This window comes from Papio anubis, chromosome 11 (assembly GCF_008728515.1).
Source record: "Papio anubis isolate 15944 chromosome 11, Panubis1.0, whole genome shotgun sequence".
Classification (NCBI taxonomy): Eukaryota; Metazoa; Chordata; class Mammalia; order Primates; family Cercopithecidae; genus Papio; species Papio anubis.
Window position 1 is genome coordinate 74,247,392 of NC_044986.1, and position 19,919 is coordinate 74,267,310.

The following is a 19,919-nucleotide window of genomic DNA, read 5'->3' on the forward strand; positions in this document are numbered from 1 at the left end:
CTGCCCAGGCACTGAAGCCCGGTTTGGGGGAGACGGGGATGCACTTGTGATAACGCCAACTCTTCAGGTTCTGAGCACTCTCATGTCTGTCAAAGAACAGGATAGGGGTTCACTATTGTTACAATGACACGGTCTCAGAAAGGCCACCTATTATATGAGCACATTTAGACAGAATGGCCACAAGGGGCAAATCCGTACAGACAGACAGCGGTTTACTAGCGTCTGAGCCTGGAGCAGGAAGGGCTGTGGGGAGTGACTGCTCGTGGGTACAGGGTTTGTTTTAGGGTGATGAAAATGTTCTGGAATTAAATAATAGCAATGATTGCACAACTCTCTGTATATACTAAAAACCACTTCAAAGGAGTAAATTTTATAGCATGTGAGTGATACCTCAATAAAGCTCGGCTTTTAAAATTTGATGGTGTAGAAGAATATGGAGGTAGCACACTAGGAAGTGATTCCCTGCCCCACAACCTGTCTGTCATTTGTCACCTGGGCACTGGGCACATATCAGTCCTACCTAGCAGCCCTCACAATCCTACCATGGGGGACCAGCACCCCACATGGGCATTTGTTCAACCCTCCAGCAGCCCCTCCTGCCAGCTGACCGCCCTCATCCCTCCCGTGGATTTCAGGGTTCTGAGTAACCAAAGCAGGCATGGGAACATTCTCAGAACATGCCCAGGGGACACCTCCAGGAATATGCATTCATCTCAGAGGGGAGCTGAGTGCTTATTTGACAGGCACAATGTAACAAAGCCAAGGATGGGGAAGGGTATGAAACAAGAGAGGCGGCCCCTTTCCTTCTCAGGGAAGCCGGGCTGGCAGGAAGCGGGGCTGCAAGTCCAACAGCTGACACCATCGTCTGCATTCCTCCGAGCTGTGTGCAAGGAAGAGTACAGTCTGGGGCTGCAGGCACGACAGACTTCAGAGGGAAACAAACCAGGCATAAAAACTGCTAGAGGTTCCATTAGCAAGACAGAGCAAAAAATAGGATTCCCACATACCCCTGGTGCCCTCAGGGCCCCTCATGCCACTAAAAATAAAGCAACAGGCAATGGTGTTTATAATGCCAGCGTTCTCAGGACTCCCTGCAGAGTCAGGCTTGCACAGCTTCCTTCAGTCCCCCCACCCATCTCTACCCCCTCAGCCATGGATTTCTGCAGCACCAGGGGCCAGCAAGGAGCTCAGGACTGAATGAGACGCGTCCATGGATCATGAGGCTGGGATAGATTTCCCTCTGTTGTCCCACTTCAAGGATGCGGTCTGGGGCTTGCAATCCAAACAGGGAGACAGGTTCTGTGTCCCTTCAGGAGAACAGGGTCTCAGCATTTGTGTCATAAGCAGGGAGGGAGAGGGACTTCAAATCCAGTCCATGATTGGACACGCCTCCCTCTACCCTCTGGCATCCTGGCAGGCATCTAGGAGAAGTCAGAAGAGGAAACAGCTGGGGCCATAAGTCAGGCGAGCTCACACCCAACCACCTGCCCCATTACACAGCAGAAAGCACCTCCCTCACTCCTTCCACAGCCCACACCCCGCAACCCAGCCTCCAGGGCTGCCCAGTACTAGCTCTTGACAGAGGACTCTAGTCTCTTGGATCAAGAACAGCCCTCAGGAAGGCCATATGGCTCTCGGTGAGTCTAAGTGCAGACACTGGCATTGGGCTGCCTGGTTCAAATCCCACCTCTGCCACTTGCTACATGTGTGGCCTTAGACAAGTTACTTAATCTCAGTTCCCCTACCTGCAACATGAGGTTAGTGACATTTCCTACCTCCAGGACTAATGTGAATTGCTCACAACGGTGCCTGACACATAAAGGTGTGCGATAGAGGCCAGGTATTACTGGGAACCAACTAACACTGTCTCTTCCAGAGAGCCACTGGCATCTAAGGCCAGCAGCCATCTCTTGATTCCCCAGGCTGCCCTGTGCGCAGCGGGATGCCAACTTGTTCTGGCCCCGAGGAAGTGAATGCTAGGAGCTGCTCCTCTAGTCTAGGTGACAATCAAATCAGTTCAGTGGTGGGGACAGGATTCAAACCAAGATTTGTCTGACCCTAAGCCCATGGCTTTCACTAACATTCTACACTAAACTATTGCCTGCAAAACCCACAGTGGGCACAAAAAGCCTCTTTTATCAAGGACAGTGAGGGACACAGTAACAGAAATTGAAAGAGAGGAAAAAAAGAAGTCTCTTAAGAAAAAACGATCAGCAGGCATGATATTTATTTTAGTTTTTAAAAGTTGTTGGCCAGGCATAGTGGCTCACTTCTATAATCCCAGTACTTTGGGAGGCTGAGGCAGGAGGATCACTTGAGGCCAGCAGTTCAAGAACAGCTTGGGCAACAGAATGAGACCTCATTTCTACCGCCACAAAAAGTTTATTTAATTAAAAAAAATTAGCTGGGCATGGTGGTGTGCACCTGTCGCTTGAACTCAGGAGTTGGAGGCTGCAGTGAGCTATGATTGCACCACTGCACTCCAGCCTGGACAACAGAGCAAAACCTCATCTCAAAAAAAAAAAAAAAAAAAAAAAAGAGTTGCCTAATTCTTCATCTCAGTTCCCTTTGAGAAAAACTTATGTCATATCCCATAAACCAGGCTGTCATTCCTTCCTAAAGATTAGCAGACCTAAGTAGGCAACTAGAAAAACAACACAGCCCTCTGAGGTCTCAGGCTCACCTGGAAATGTAGGTCCTGGCCTCCCTGCCTCCGCCCTCCCCCACCCCTTCCTTGTCAGGCAGCTCAGGCCACCCTCCATATGCTGCTGCAGCCCTAAAGAGTCTGGAACATCTCAAAAGCCTTGGTCCCCATCTGAGGTGTGGCTCCAAAAACACAGGGTCACTATAAAAGTTTGAGCACAAGGAAACAGCCATAAAACCCGCAGTCCTAACAGCAGACACCCAGTGGCCAGAACAAAGCAGCCAGCTGCCGAGCTTTCCAGGAACCACAGAGGGACATCCCTCCCAAGGACCCCGCCCAGCTGCAGCCCAGGGGCACATGGGCTGAAAGGTCCTCAGAGGCCACCTGGTAAGAAGGGCCCTGCGTTGGGTGCTTGCTAGCTGCCAGGGACTGTCCCAGATGCCCTCCTTGACGAGGGTCAAGGAGGTAATGCAGGAAAGAGCTGGCACCGCGCCTGCAGCCCCCAGGGCCTCTAAAAGAGATCCTTCGTCTCTCCTGAGCCTCAAAGCACCCGGCAAGTGGGACGTGATTCTCATCTTTTAGGCGACAAAACTGAGGCTCTGAGGAGTTATACAACTAGGAAGTGAGCTTCAAGCCAGGTCTGTCGGTTCATCTCATGCTTTCTCGAGGGTTCCTGGAGAGGTCGGGTGACGGGCTGTCAGTGCTCAAAGGGGCCTGGAGACCTCCCAGCCCTCTGCCGGTTACCCTCCCTACACAGTGCAGCCAGGCTTCCAATGCAGCCCCCCTCCTCTGCTGGGACAGTCGTCAAGGGTGTCTCAGAGGGAACAAGCCCCGAGCAGCCTCCCCACACTCCAGCCCGGTTGGGGGAGGTGGCAGGGCGCCATCTCCTACTACCTTCCTGGAAAGCTTTCCCACATCCCAGGCCAGGCCCTGCAGGCCCTCAGGCTGGCTGACACATGGCAATGACAATAGAAATGGCTCACGCTTAGTAGGTGCTTCCTAACTGCTACATCCTTTACATGCAACTGCACAAATGCTCTACCACGGGGTGCCCATGTTATAGAAAACTGGGACTTATGGAGGATGTGCAACTTGCCCAAGGTCATGCAGCTATCAATAGTCGAGCTGGACCTGAATCCATGGTCCTCACCATGCCACACTACCCTGCTTCTGCCTGAAAGCAAGTGGGTGCAGATAAGCCGCCACACCCATGACTATACCCACACGCTGCCATCTTCCCAGCCGTGTGGCAGTGCTACGGCCTGGACCCATGGCTCAGGCTCTGCCATCCACCCTTGGTGCAGCCCTCCGGTCTCCCAGACTCCCCTGCCTCAGCCTCTCTCTAGGTAACAGATAATACTGCTGAACGGCCAGCTGGCTGTAAGTTTTAGGTCCCACTGTCCCACTGTCCTAAGTTCCACTCTGACTTGTGGGACTAAAAGGAGGGATGGGACAGTCATTGCTGTACAAGCAGCTCCTCCAGAGAAATGCCCAGACCCAGAGCAGCAACCCCTAATGGCCCTCAAAAAGGCATCCTTGGCCAGGAGCAGGGGCTCACACCTGTAATCCCAGTGCTTTGGGAGGCCAAGAGATGGGGGAGGATTGCTTGAGGCTGAGAGTTCAAGACCCAATCTCTACAAAATAAGTAAAAAATTAGCTGAGCACAGTAGTGCGCACCTGTAGTCCTAGCTACGTGGGAGGCTGATGTGGGAAGATCACTTGATCCCAGGAGTTCAAGGCTGCAGTAAGTTATGACCATGCCACTGCCCTCCAACCTGGGCAACAGAGTGAGACTATCTCTTAAAGAAAAGAAAAAAGGCACCCCTTCCTAGAGTCCAGAAAGACGCCTGTGTCTGGCAGTGCCCTTCTTCCTAAGTCCTTTCTGAGGGTCCTGAGCTGAGGGGAGCTGAGCACACAGCGTCACTTCATCACTGGGTGGTCTCCTCTGGGAACCTGGAGTCCTCCCTTCCTGCAGCAGGAACAGCCACCAAGAGTTTATCGTGTTCAGTCCTTTTAGTCACCTGATGCCCACAGGCACCTTGACACCATACAAAAACCTATAGGGAACCTGACAACCCCAAAACCCTTGCAACTCTTGCAACCTCTGCAGCCAGCCCTTGGCAATGGCCTTACTGAATTTTCCCTCTCCATGACTCAGTTTGCCTCCAATAAGCCCCAGGGCCTCAAGTTCAGACTCACCCAACCAGACAGGTCAGAAGTGAGCCTCTGCCCTGACATCTTTAGGCACCCTTTTGTCAACTACTTACAAGGATTTAGGAAGGGAAAAGGACAGAAAGAACTGTGGGATAAGAAAGGCTCTGAATGTGAGAAAAGGGTCTGAGTAGGATGCTTTGAAACTAAAGAAGCTACGTGGTATCACTTAGGATCAAGAAAGGAAAGATAAGGGCAGGTGAGGAGGAGGACAATGGACAGTGGAGCCTGACCAGTGCCAGCGGACGGACTGGACTGATCTTCCTACCTCTGCTTGCAAAAGGTATCGCTTCCTGCTTAGCATGCCTCACTGATTCCCATAAAAATGGCATTCATCCACATGCTGAGGCAGGCCGAATCATGGCCCTAGAAGATGTCCACGTCCTCATCCCTGGAACCTGTGACTGTGACCTTAACTGGCACAAGCGACTCTACAGATGTAATTGAATTAAGGACCTTGAGATGAAGAGATTATCCTGGATCATCCAGGTGGGCCCTAAATGCAATCACAAAGCTCCTTCAAAGAGGGAGGCAGAGGGAGATTTGACACAGAAGAGGAACTAAGAGATGTGATGATGGAAGCTGAGATGGAACGATGTGCTTTGGAAACGGAGGAAGAAGCCACAAGACTGGGGATGCAGGTAGCTACCGGAAGCTGCAAACGGCAAGAAAAACGACTCGCCCCTCAGAGCCTCCAGAAGGAACCAGCCCTGCAGACGCTTTGACTTTAGCCCAGGGAAACTGATTTCTGACTTCTCACCTTCAGAACTGTAGGAGTATATTTGTGTCATCTTAAGGCACTAAGTTTGTGGTCGTTACAGCAGCAAAGGAAAACTGACACCCACACTCAGCCACTCAAGTGGTCCCTTCTCCTGATTAACACTGCTAGCCATTAAGCGTTAAGCGATTCACAAAAGAGACCCATCCCTGCCTTCCTGTAACATATTGTCATCCTCTTTCCTCCGTCTTCTTTCCTAGGGTCCCTGTGGCCTGGACGATGCTGCTTTCTGCCTAAGTCCTCCCCGTCCTTCCAGCTCTCATTCCCTTCATGAAGCTTTGTTCCGGCCTTAAAATCTTCAAAGACACCATTCCTCTGCACGTTCCACTGCACCCACCCCTGGCTAATGCCTCTTCATCCTGTAGATCTCACTTCTTTTTTGTTTTGGAGACAGGGTCTCGCTCTGTTACCAGGCTGGAGTGCAATGATACGATCTTGGCTCACTGCAACCTCCACCTCCCAGGCTCAAGCGATCATCCCACCTCAGCCTCAAGAGTAGCTGGAACTACAGGCATGTGCCACCACGCCCAGCTAATTTTTTGTATTTTTCATAGAGATGGAGTTTTGCCATGTTGCCCAGGCTGCTCTCAAACTCCTGGCTCAAGCGATCCACCCACCTTGACCTCCGAAAGTGCTGAGGGCACAGTCATGAGTCACCATGCCTGGCCTATAGGTCTCACTTCTGCAGGGAAGCCTTCCCTGAGCCCCAGCCAAGGAGAGGATGCACCCCTCTACACACATCATAGTCCATAATCTCTCATCACACTCCAGACTGAAGTGTGCATATATGTGTATAAGAGGGGATTATCTGTTCAATCTAGTCACTGATGATGGAATTGCTCAGACTTCTGAGGGCAGGGAACTTGGTTGTCCTGTTCACCAGTGCATCCATTCTCAGCCTGTGGTAGACACTTGCATTGATCTCCCTCTGGCCAGAACTGCTGTATTTAACATCTCTATCAAAAAGAACCATTGCATAGACATTTTTCCAAGGAAGGCATACAAATGGCCCACAGGTATATAAAAAGGTGCTCAACATCACTAATCATCAGGGCTACACAATCAAAGCCATGATGAGTTACAACCTCACACCTGTTAAAATGGCTATTATCAAAAAACGAGAGACAGAGCAAGCAAGTGTTGGTGTGAGTATAAAGAAAAGGGAACCCTGTTGCACTGTTGGTGGGATTGTAAATTGATACAGTCATTATGGAAAACAGTATGGAGGTTCCTCAAAAAAATCAAAAATAGAACTACCATATGATCCAGCAATCTCACTACTGGATATATATCCAAAGGAAATGAAATCAGTACGTCAAAGAGATGTCTGCATTCCAATGTTCACTGCAGCATTATTCACAATAGCCAAGAAATGGAATCTACCCAAGTGCCCATCAACAGATGATGGATAAAGAAATTGTGGTACATGTACACAATGGAACACTACTCAGCCTTTAAAAAAGAAGGAAATCCTGGCATTTCCAACAACACGGATGAACCTAGAAGACAGTATGTTAAGCGAAATAAGCCAGGGATAGGAAGACAAATACCACATGATCTCATTTATATGTGGACTCTTAAAAAGTTGAGCTCATAGGAGCAGAGAGCAGAACAGTGGTTACCAGGGGCTGGGATGGGAGGGGGATGCTGGTCAAAGAGTACAAACTTTTAGTTAAACAGGAGAAATAAATTCAAGACATCTATTATTGTACATCATGGTGGCAACAATTAATAACAATGTATTGTATTCTTGAAAATTGCTAAGAAAATAGATTTTCAGTGTTCTCACCACAAAAAATAGGTGTATGAGGTAATGCATACGATAATTAACTCAATTTAGCCATTCCACAATGTATACATATTTCAAAACAACATGTTGTATATAATAAACAAGTACAATTCGTATTTATCAAGAGAAATTTTAATAACAAGTATTCATTTAAAAAAAAAAATACAGCCAATTGGCACCCTTAGGCCTGCGTCAGTAACAAGAGGAAGTCAGGGCTCAAGTTTCAAAAACACAGACTGAAAATAAAGCCCCAAACAGACTCAAGGATGGAACTCCCCAGAACCTGTCAGTAGTGGACAAAACCTTCCACAGCAGAGGCCGCAAGCAAAAGGCATCTGCGTGGGAGGAACAATTTAGAAAAAGCAGTAACAAGGCGATGAAAACAGAAACAAGACAGCCAGTCACCCACCATCCCCAATTCGCTCAAAGGCCGGGCCACCCTGTTCCCACCCTGCACCAGCTGCTCCTCTGCCTGCGGCTTTCTGGCCCAAATCCTGTGTGGTCCCCACTTCCTCCTCAGTCCCGCCTCTGCCAGGTGACCATCTCCTCCTAGAAAGAGGCTTCTCTGGCTACCCATGGAAGCAGCCCCTCTGACACACACAATCCCATCCCCTGTTCAGCGGTCTCATTGTGCCACTGTAAATTATCTCATTCATTGATTTACTGATGTGCTGATTATCTGCACCTCCCACCACATACACTCAACCCCAACCCAGCCTTTTCTGTTGCAGTTTCCCAGGGCTTCACACAGTTCCCTGGCACATAGAGGGTGCTTGAAAATCCAGAATGACCCTCACTGTGCATATCCATAGCTGCCCTCACTGAGCCACAGCCTCTGGCTGCCACAAATGGTAAGCAGGGAGCACATGGGTGGGGGCACTCTCTCTCTCCCTCTTTCTCTCTCTCTCTCTCTCTCTCTCTCTCGTACAGAAACTCTGTCTTCCAGAGTCGGCCAGCGGTGCTGTCTCCTTCCTGCTGGGAAAGATAGGAATGGAGATTCCTTGAGGTTAGACACAGTAGATCCTAGTCAGAAACTCCCACTGGCTAAGTGAGAGAAGCCAGACACAAAAGGCCACATATTGTGTGATTTTACTTATATGAAGCGTCCAGATCAGGCACATCCACAGAGCCCACACAGAGCAGACCAGCCAGGGACTGGGAGCAGAGGGAATAGGGAGTGACTGCTTAATGGTACAGAACTTCCTTTTGGGGTGATGAAAATGTGGATAATAGTGATGGTTATGCAACTTTGTGAATGAGCTTTAAAACTACCAAACTGTATGTACACTTTAAAAGAAGGAATTTTATCTCAATTTTTTAAAAAATTACTTATTGAAAAATGCCATGGAGTGGTTAGGAGAGCCAAGCTCTGGGGTCCAACTGTCCAGGCTCAATTCCTGGCTCAAGCCATGAGCTTTGTGAACTGAGCCAAATTACTTGGCCTCTCTGTGCCTCTGCTTCCTTGTCTGTAAATGGGGGTGATAATCATGCCAATTTCACAGGGATGCTATGAGGATTAAATGCAACCACCCATGTGCAGGGGACTTTGGCTGACTCCTTTCCAAACTTCCACCTTCCCCATTCCTCACAGACCATTTTCCATTTGAGATCCATAAGGTTCTGAGGATACTGACAATAATCCCCGGTTTCAGCCCATTCAATCAGAGCAAGTTTCAGACCCTGTGCTAGGAATGCTGGTGCAAAGGTGCTTTATTTCCTGACAAGGTTAAGCAGATCAGCACGTGCCCTCCAGAGCTGCAGCAGCCATGTGTGAACCCAGAGGCAAACCGGCCTCAGGACAAGGCCAACTGTAAGGAAAGCAGATTAGAGTGACAGAAAGAAACTGGGTCCATGGAAGACATCATTGAGCCACTGGATCATGGCTCATCTGAAGTTATCCACCTTTCCAATTATATGAGTCAATGGAGTCCCTTTAAAATTAAACCCATTGAAGTGGGCATTTCTGCTACATGTAATCAAAAGCATTATCACTGATTCCACTACATAAAGTCCCTCATACCCAGCCTGGCACATAGCGAGTTCTCCATTAAGTGTGAGTTACTATGATTTTTTTCCAAGCTTATCTGCTGTTCCCCAAGGCCAGTGTTCACCCAGATGCCTAGACACAGAAACTCTTCTACTGGCTTATAACTAGATCCAATCCCATGTCCCTGTAATAGCAAGCCACAGACAACTTTACCAAAGACCCTTGCTGTGTGCAAAATCAGTGCACACAGCAAGCGTTCATGGGGTGAGGTACTGCGTGCTCAGACGAGACTAGGTACGCAGGGGACAGCACATCAGAGAAGGACAAGGCACTGTGATCATAAGCCCAAAGAGGAATTTATAATCCAATCAGCAAGGCAAGATCAAGGTCCACAAAACAGTAAAGTATATATTTGAATAGTGACATGATTTAAGAAATGCAACAGTGCAAGCTAAAGGAGTCCAGAGAAGAAAGAGATGGGAATCCTGGTGGCATTCTGGTTTCTCCTGGCTCCTAGTGCTCCCAACACATGGACCTATCCAGATCCAGAAACATCCCCTCAAGAACATATGGAGGCCGCAGGACATCAGAGCTCAGCACCAGGCCTTGCTCCTGCAAACCCCAAAGATAATGTCCACATTTCATGGACATGGCCAAAGACCCAGGCGCATTCTAGGTCATGGTCACAAAACTGGTTGAACTAGTCAGGAAGTCCTATCATCTTTTCTTCTCCCAATTTATTTTCTTCTTCCCTCTTTTTCTCCCAATGCAGTAAAAATGTGAGGCATGAAACAATTATTCTTCAGAACTCGGGCAGGTGGGGAGTCTCAAATCCAGAGAAAGCAAAATGTAAACGATGCAAAAAGAGATCAAGATCCATGAATATTCATCTTCCTCTCCCTTCTGGTGGAAACCAGATTTGGAGGGGGTTCATTGAGCTCCATTTCCTCTGAATTCCTAGGAGCACTTGTGGTCGGCATCTCCTCATTCTGCCTGAACACCGCATGCAACCCGGGGCTCTTGCCTCCAAGAACAGGTGGCTGTGCAGGTGCATACATTGTACCAACCTGTACAGCTAATGTCCGTGCATGCCCTAAATGTATGTTAGACTTCAATTTTTAAAAATGGCAGTCAAAAACTGGTCAATTCCCTTCTGGTCCTCAAGGCATATTTCAAATGTGGGGGTACCTTCCTCTCTTCACTTCGGTGGAGGATGATTCTCTACTCTACCTCCTCACCTCCCTGACATAGCTCCTTGCCCCAAAACAAAACAATGAAAATGAACAATCTCCTCTAAGCCATTTGCTTACGGAAGACAAAGCTGGAGCTGACTCCTTTCTGGATTCTCTCCCCCTACTCCCCCGACCCCTACGAGCACAGGCATGCAATAGATGCTCAATAACTGTTTATTTTGGGAATAAATTACAAATGGCATCGAACTGTCTCACACACAATAAGTCTGTAAGTTCCTGGATGTCTGAGCTTGTCTTCTACCTCTTGGGATGCCTGTGTGGCCCTCCCCCAACCCCCACTACCAGTTGATTTCTTAACCTCTATAAGTCTCAGCTCCTGAACCACACTTGTCCTTCAGGATCACTGTGAGAATTTTAGCAGCTAAGATGCAAAGTGGCCAGCTCAGAATGTGATATATTGTAAGCCCTCAGTAAACAGTAGCTCCCTGGCCCCAACCTTCCCCCACAACCTTCCCCCAGTTGCAGCACAGAGTTTAATACCTCCCAGGAGCCCCATAAACTCTGGCCAATCAGGACTGACCAGCTTCAGCTCTGGGTGCTCTGCGCCTCTCTCCAATACACACAGTGCCTCATTAAAGAACTCAAAGCTTATCTGGCCCAAAAGCAATGCTTTTATCTAAAATCAGACTGCATGGGCAACAAGTGAAGCAGGAAGCCCATCGAGGCATTTGGGCCAACTGGTTTTGGCTGCCAAGGGAGCCCTCCTTATAGGATGCGGTTCAGACTGCAGGCCAGCTCACACACAACACTGGTGTACACGGAGGGGTTAATTAACAGTAAACAGATGCCACGATTCACCTCTGTGCTTATTTCCCTGTGTGCAGCGAAAACTATAATCACTCTGTTCTCTGACAGGATGTTTGCGTTCAAGCTAAAACTGCCTCCTCTATCCTATTTGCTGCAATTCGGTTCAGCACAGGGCAATGAGGAACTTGGCTCCTCTCATGATAGCTGGTGGCTGGCTTGACAGAGGCCCCTTCAGACAGGAAAGGAAAGAAGAGATAGGTGGGGTAGAGAAGAAAAAAAAATGAATTTGTCATTTTGTCAAACACAGGTGAAGGCTGTCTCCTGGTGGGAACTGCTTTTCAACACTTGCACCCCACGGAGCTCACAAAATACCCTTTCTTCTGGGGCAGTCAGGCATGAGAGGCTTCAGGAGCCCTGTGACAAGTCACTGGCATTAAGGAGTATGGGCAAATTTGCAGGCCAACGCCTGGGTCACACCCTCCCTACCACTGCCCAGGCCTGGGCGGGTGTCTCATCTACTTGGAGCCTGGGACCTGGTGAAGGTGGCCTGAAGGCTCAACCTCAGCTTCCAGAAATAACTAAATACCCACAGAGTGCCAGACAACAAAGAGATTCAGTGCCCAAAATATAAATGTAACCAGTGTGGAGTGTTAGTCAATTCATCAGCAAGAGGTTACTGAATGCCCTTTTGTTCATTCATTTGCCCACCATCTACCAAATGCCCACCAGAGACATGCCACATGTTTGGTGCTGGGAATACAGAGATAAATGAAGAAGATGTATGTCCTGCCTCAGTGGCCCACAGCCCAGAGTGTGCCAAATCCTGAAGGATCCACAGTTAGGAGCTTACAATCTAGCTGGAGAGCTGAAGAAGGGAAGCTATGTGGAATTCTCCAGGGCTCATCTCCATCCCTCACCTAACCAGTGCTTTGTGTAAGATGGACTTAAAGGTGAGCTTGAATAAACTAACTTCTGCTAAATGCCATTATTCTACCTGGATACATCACAAAAATGGGAACCATTACCTACTGAGTATTTTTCATGTGCTAGGTGGAACTTTCTCTGTGGTCTTCACCCTACATGTAATGGAAACTGAGGCATGATGAGGGAGACAACTTGCCCAAGACCACACAGATGAGGCAAAAGAGGAACCCAGGTCCTTGCACCCCAACCCCATGCCCTTTCCACCTCACTGCATGAGCAGAGGAAGGAGCCCCCATATCTGTCCCTCACCAAGCCCCAGCTCAGCTTGGGCTCCCCAAGCAAGCACCACATGACTGACACTCTTAGAACCTTCTTCATAACCTGGCCCAGGTATGGGACAAGTTGCCAATGAGCAAAATATTTGCTTAACCAAATGCCTGTGGCAGAATAAACTTGAGATAAGAGGGAGTGTGAAGTGGAAAGAAGACCCGGAAGTCTTCCTGAAGGAACTCGGTGTACAGAAAGACGTTCTGGGTGCCGCAGAACACAAAATCCCTGATAGAAGAAAGAGTCTGGAGATGAATACCAGATGTTAAGCAACCTTAACACAGGCGCCTGGCCTGCCTCAGCCTATCAGAGTAGCACGGGTTCTTAAATAGGGGAAAGTGCCAACTAAAAAGCCCACCAGGCAGGAAGGCTGGGGCTGGAGCCTGGCCTTTCTTCTTTGCTCAGAACCCCAAAGGTGCCTCTGGTCCATTCACCACTCCCCAGGCCCCAGAGCAGCCCCAGGATCAACAGATGGGTCCACCAGGTCCGTCCTGCTCTGGCTACCAGGCCTCTAAGCCTCTTTACAGACCCTCAGCCTTCTGGAAGAAGCCATTCCGTGTCCTCCAGCACTTTCCACCCCTTCTGTTCCTTTTGACATCATCTCCATCTGCCTGAGGCTGCAGAAGGTGGGTGGTGTGGGGACAGAACAGGCAGGAGCACAATCACAATTCTTACAAAAATGCAAGGGACTGCTGGAGCCATCAGGGACGCTCAGAATGGCCTCATCCAATCCTCAGTTTTACCGGTGGCAAACTGAGGCCCCGCCCCTGAGTTAACCCTTTCAATGCCTGACGCCTCGTACTCCAAAATTCTTCCTTTCTTCTCTCTCCATTCCCCTCTCCCTCGTCCTTCCTATAGTGGTATGGAGGTGTGCCATGGGTGATGAGAGGCAGAGGGAAGGGAGCATTTTTCACTCCATTTTCCTCCCACCTTATGTTCTGCCTCTATCTTTAGCACCACCTCACTGTCCATCTTGATGCTGTTGGCCCCTGGCTACCCTGCCCCCTCCAGTGGCCTCGTCTCCCTCAGTTCAGTGCCATCCTGGTTGTATTGACAAAGGAGAGGGATCTAAAATAACGGCCAACTTCATCATAACAGGGCCATTTATTGAGCACTTACAAGACGCTAAATGCTCACTTTTACACTCACAAAACCTCTACGTGGCAGGTATTTTTAGTATTCACAGTTTAACAATGAAGAAAGTGAGCTTTGCAAGGTTAACTAAATTGGCCACAACCGCCAAGCTAGTGCAAGGTAGAGCTGGGACTCAAACCCGCCTTTGCTCAACTCCAAAATAGGCTAAGAGGCTCACAAGATTGAACATAAGAGACCAAAATGAACATTCAAAATGGGTGCTGCCCTTTTGTACTTGGTGGTGGGTGGAGATTACACGCTAATTCCAATGCTGTCAGAACTCAAAGAATCTCTGGAACTTTTCTTTGGAAATAGCCAACAGAGCTCATTTACAAGCCACCCAGAACCTTCAGATTCAATATTTTATCATTAGGCATTTGAGGGACCAGGAATAGCTTACCCATGTTGGCTTCTTCTCCTATTCAATATATTTGCCCACAAAGTACCTCGGACAGTCTCCCAATATTAAATTGACCTTCAAATGCTGAGAGATGTCACCCCAGACAACATGCAAAAGACAGCATCAATGCTAGCAAGGGTGCTCCCAGAAAAAGACCCTCATTTTTCAGGAAAAGATAAAACCACTCTTTTGGTCCTGCATTTATTTGAAAGCATTTAGTGATGATAGACACTGCTGTAGGAGTGGCACATGCCCGTAATCCCAGCACTTTGAGAGGCTGAGGTGGGTGGATCACTTGAGATCAGGAGTTCGAGACCAGCCTGGGCAATATGGTGAAACCCCATCTCTACTAAAAATACAGAAATTAGCCAGGCATGGTGGTGGGCACCTGTGATCCTAGCTAGTTGGGAGGCTGAGGCAAGAGAATCACTTGAACCTGAGGGGTAGAGGTTGCAGTGAGCCAAGATTGCACCACTGCACTCCAGTCTGGGCACCAGAGTGAGGCTCCATCTCAAAAAAAAAAAAAAAAAAAGTCAATTTGATATTAGGAAACTATTTGAGGGCATTTTCAGTATTATTTTAGTCCTACTTTCCAAGTGACTGAACTGAGGCATAGAGAGGTAAAGTGGCTTGCCCAAGGTCCAAAGGTCAGCAAGCAACACAACTATGATGTAAGCCTGAGTAGGCTGTCTCCAGAGGGCATGTTCCTGATGACCACACTGAACTATCTAGAAAGAGAGATGGTGCTCATTGAGACATTAGAATTCTGGTCCATTGGATTTTAGAAAGGCAACCTTATTACTCATGTTATTACTCATGTTCGAGCCCCTGTTTTCTCAGCAGTGAACTGTTGAACTTACTTTACAGAGACATAAAATTGGACCTGGGTAGAAGGGTTTACCCAAATGAAGTGCATTTCCAAGGTGAAGCACATCACCACATGAGTGAGACAAGAAACCCAGGAAGCAGCCTCTGTCATCCATGAGCCTTCCCCTCTCTCAGTGCTCCAGGCAAAGAGCCACACCAGGTAAGATTCAAAGTGGGAGAGGGTAGACTGGGAGATGATGCATTCAAATCATGAGGGCAGGCTCAGGCAACTACTGTCAATTCACCACCCTTGAATTAGGGCCAACGTTACCCAGTGACAGTCTCTTTGAAACATGAAGCAGGGAGGCAGTTATGCCCGTTAGTCCCTTTATTCTGAAGATGTTTAAGAAACTGAGTAGCTTTCAAGTTGCAGACAGGGATAAGAAGAGGCAGAGCTGAAGGAATTCCAGAGCAGCATAGGAAGAGGCTAAGAGTTAACAATCTGAAGACAGAAAACCCTGGCTTCTAATGCCAGTAATGCCACTTATTAAGGATGCCTCTTAGGCAAGTGACATCACATAGCCATTGCAAGCCCCAGTTTTTGTACATCTGTAAAATGGGAATAATACAGATAGTATCTACATCATAGGCTGATTTAGAGGATTGAGATAATGCATATAACGTGCTTGACACCATGTCTGACACCTAGCAAACACCCAGTAAACATTAAGTTTTCTTATTGGGTCATGATAATGATTCTGGCAGAGCCAACTATGGACAGCAGAAGCCCTCAGTGTGGGACTCGGGAGCCCCTTCAGCAGTCCAGGTGTCCTCCAAATCTATTTCAATCTCCTGGGTGCAGTGCTACATTTCCCAGGATCCCTTGCAGTTAAAACACCATGTGACCAAGTTCTGGCCAATGAACTGTGCGGGTAGACATGATGTGAATTACTTCCATAACTACCCCAACAAAACTACCCCTCATGATCCTTACTTCTCATCCCCTATCATCCAGACAGATGCAGAGGGTCCAGCAGAGACCTTCAGGGGCCCCTAGAAGATTTCAGGTCCACAAGTGAAAGGAGCCAGGGTTACTAATGACTGTCTGATGTGTGTCCTCACTGCACCCTCCACACACACCATTGATGGTACTTTATATGAGCAATATGTAAACTTCTGCTGTATTAAGTCATTGACATGTTGACCTCTTGTTACAGAGGTGGCCTAGCTGACTAATACACAGTTAATCAAACCTCAAGATGGACTCACAGGTCCCTGTTGCCTCAGTGATTCCATCACCACTGCACACACCAGAATCTAGATACCATAAATACGGTCCAGGAGAGAAACCAGCAGCGTGGTGTGGTAACTGACAACTGGCCAGGTATGGTAAGCATAAGGTAAAGCCTGCAGCAACTCAAGAAATGCAGAGGGAAGACCACTCGTCTAGAAGAAACAGGATGGCCCAGCGGCAATACTACCTGTGCTCATAGCTACTGGTTCTTCAGAACAGTGTGGTTCAGTGGAAAGAGCATGGTCTCAGAGGCCAAGCACATCAGAGGCCATATCTGCCTGGGATTTACCCAGAAAAGTGACTGAACTCCTCTGAGCTTCAGTTTCCACACCTACCAATCATGGATAACAATACCCACCTCTGTGTTCTGTGACATCACACTGGTATCTTCAAACCAGCCAGGGCAGGAATATTTATACCATAGGAATTGATGAACACTGTACATAGGAGCTTTCTTCTCTAGAAATTCAGTTGTTAATAACTTACCAGCACATCCCTGGATAAACAGGAGTCAGCTAAGTGAAAGGGGAGAAGGAGGACAAGGAAAGAGAAGTCCAGCAGTGTAGACAGCATGTGTGAAGGCCCAGAGGTAAAAACCAAAAGGTTTAATGAAATGAAGGAAGTCCTAAGCAGCTGGGTGTGGAGGGCTTGGGAAGATGTTAAGAGGAACCTAGAGAGAGGGCAGGAGCTGGACCTTGTGAAAGGACCTCACTAAATAGTAATTATTTGTTCCAGTCATCCATGGCTGTATAAAAAATTACCCCAAAGTGTAGTGGCTTAAAACAATCATTTCATTTTGTTCATGACTTTTAAGCCAGGAATTCATAGAGGGATCAGCTGGTGGGTTCATCTCCAATCTATGTCAGCTGGGGTTGGAGGACCCACTCCCATGATAGCATCTTCACACATATGCATGGTGCCTCGGTACTCTTTGGAGAGTCTCTCTCTCTCTCTCTCTCTCTCTCTCTCTTTCTCTCTCTCTCTTTCTCATGTGCCCACCTGCACACTTGCTTTCACTCTCACTCTCCCCCTTATAGTGGCCAACTTCCCTAAGAAGCAGCATTTCCAGATAACAAATGAACTGCCAGGGTTCTTCCAACATAGCCTCAGAAGTCACATAGCATCACTTCCACCACAATCCATGGGTTACAAGCAACCCATGGATTACAGGGGCTAGCTCTGACCCAAAGGGGACAACCCAAGAGAATGAACACGAGGACTCATGGTTCACTGAGGGCCTGCTTTGAAGACCAGCCACCGCATTGAGTGACCCCCGATCACTGCCCTGCCAGGCACAGATCCATAAAGAAACCAGGACCAGCCCTGTCCACAAGTAGCTATCTGCAGAGGAGACAGGATGCCTGTATAGAAAATAGGGGTGCAGCATCAGAGGGCTGCTCCCCACCCAGGATGGAAGGACAAACAGAGAGGAAGCATCAGGGAAGGGAGAGGCAGAGAAAGCTGACCAGGTTAGGTAGAGAAGGCTTCCCAGGACAGTGGCATTCCCAGCAAGGTGAGCTAAGACTTGAAGGATGGAGGAGGTGGAGGGTTGGAAGGGAAGGAATAGGCCATCCCTGGGGCCACCCCCAGCCTTCTATCGCATTTGGATCACCATGGACCATGCCAGGTCATCTCCACATTTCCCAGCAGGGATGTTGATCAGACCTGGGCACTCTGCAGTGATGCTCAGCAGCTCAAGAGCAAGGGCGGCTCCTGACTGTGAGGGGTCATTGCCAGGCCCACAAGCCTGTCTGCTGCACTAGTGCCCGGGAAGGGCTGTGGACTGCGGACGTGTTTTCTCTGGCTCGACCTCACCCAGAACCAGCAGCAGAAAGGCCAGTTATGCAACCATCCTCACCACAGCCTGCCAGCCTCAGAGGCCAGGCCTGGCCGCCAGGCCTGGTAAGGAGACTGCTGTGGCCTGCACAGCACAAGGCAGTCCTGGGCCCTAACTGCCACTTTCCATGCAGGTGCAAGACACTCTGCTGACAAACACCTGGGGACAGCAAGAGCTGTGGGAGGGAGGTAAAAATAGCACAGTTGGCAACAGAGAAGGCTTTTCTAAGTCCTCAGGGTCCTATTATTCCTTTTCCATGGGATACACATGAGCTGGCACCGAGCATTCTCTCTTCTCCAAGGCTCATGCTTAGAACAGGCACAGAGGCCTGGGAGGCCTCTTGTATCATGTCAGCGGCTACACAGTGATCAGAAGTTAGGGAGATCACCTGTTGCAGAGGCTGGACTTGGAGGATAGGATGGTGCTGCTGTCATAACCCCACATCCCCAGTGGGTTCTCTCTGGCCACTCCCTCTATGGCTAGTTCTGTTTTCTCCCCCTTTTCTGAATCCCAAATTCTTGGTGTTTCTGTTATTCACATTGCCATTAAGAATTATGGGCCTTGCACTGTGTTTTTAATTTGTTGTGTAAGGGTTTTATACAAACACAGCTAGATGCCTAGAAAAGACAACACATATGGGCATGCAGGCTGTGCACTGCACAACTCCATAGGGCATCATTCATGACCAGGATGTGAATGGCACCCTGGAATCATGCAATGTGGTTACTGGTGTTGCCAGAGAGGAAATGATGTCTCACATGACCCCATATCCCCAGGAAAAGGACAGCCACACTAATAAAGATTTGCTAACTAACCAATTTGTCTCCTGCTTCCAAAATATTCTCACGCATGGGGTTTGGCAGGCACACGGCCACAATGCCCAATGGTCTAGAAAGAGAGACATATTGATATACAATAATGTATTTCCAGGCTGTGGAGGTGGAGAGGCACAAGGAATTGATCTTTCTAAGTCAAGGAAGATTCATAACCACTGAATGAGTTAACCACTACCTTCTTCTGAGTGTGCAGATTAAATTCTCTGTCGCACCAACATCCAAATGCGCTAAATTTTAACAGATCTGGAATTTGGATATATTTATTTCCCTTTCACAGAATTCCCATTCTTTTACTAACACAGTTTCAGAGTTTGAGATATGAGCAGGCAGTGTGTGGGGATAATAAGGCATCATTCCACACCAGGATGCACAGGCCCATGGTTTAATTATGAGACTTTGCTGGTGGGTACAAACTTTGCTGATCCCCTATGCTCTCTTGGATCTGTGTGCATCTCACACATATGTACACACACACACACACCTCTCTCTCAAGTTTTTAAAAATCTACTTAAATTCTGCATCCTACCTCCAGTAAATTCTGTGTACAGTGTAAATGTTAATATCAAAAATAGTGTTTTTCTGCTGAGCACAGCAGCTCGCGCCTGTAATTCCAGCACTTTGGAGGCCGAGAGAGGTGGATCACTTGAGCCCAAGAGTTAGAGATCAGCCTGGGCAATATGGCAAAACTCCATCTCCACCAAAAATACAAAAAATTAGCCAGGCATGATGGTGCATGCCTGTAGTCACAAGCCTGCAGTCCCAGCTACTCGGGAGGCAGAGGTGGGAGATAGCTTGAGCCCAGGAGGTGGAGAAAAAAACACTATTTTTCTCCAAAACTTCATGGAAGACTGCTGACACTCAGAAAAATGACCCAATATTGATTCTGTGCCCCCACATACCCCTCAGCACAGAGATGTGGCACATGCGCTGTGGTTCATAAAGTACAATTCG

General features: G+C 48.3%; 1 protein-coding gene and 1 long non-coding RNA gene across 48 annotated transcripts in view; both read right to left on the minus strand.

Annotated features, from left to right (window-relative positions):
- The window catches only part of KCNMA1 (potassium calcium-activated channel subfamily M alpha 1), a 766,524-nt gene that overhangs the window by 730,055 nt on the left and 16,550 nt on the right, over nucleotides 1-19,919 (minus strand). The gene's annotated exons all lie outside the window — the stretch shown is intronic.
- LOC110744214 lies at nucleotides 1,049-16,736 on the minus strand. Its single transcript, XR_002524548.2, has 2 exons — nucleotides 16,483-16,736; nucleotides 1,049-1,421 (listed from the first exon to the last, which is right to left on the minus strand). It is a non-coding gene; the product is annotated as an uncharacterized LOC110744214 (long non-coding RNA).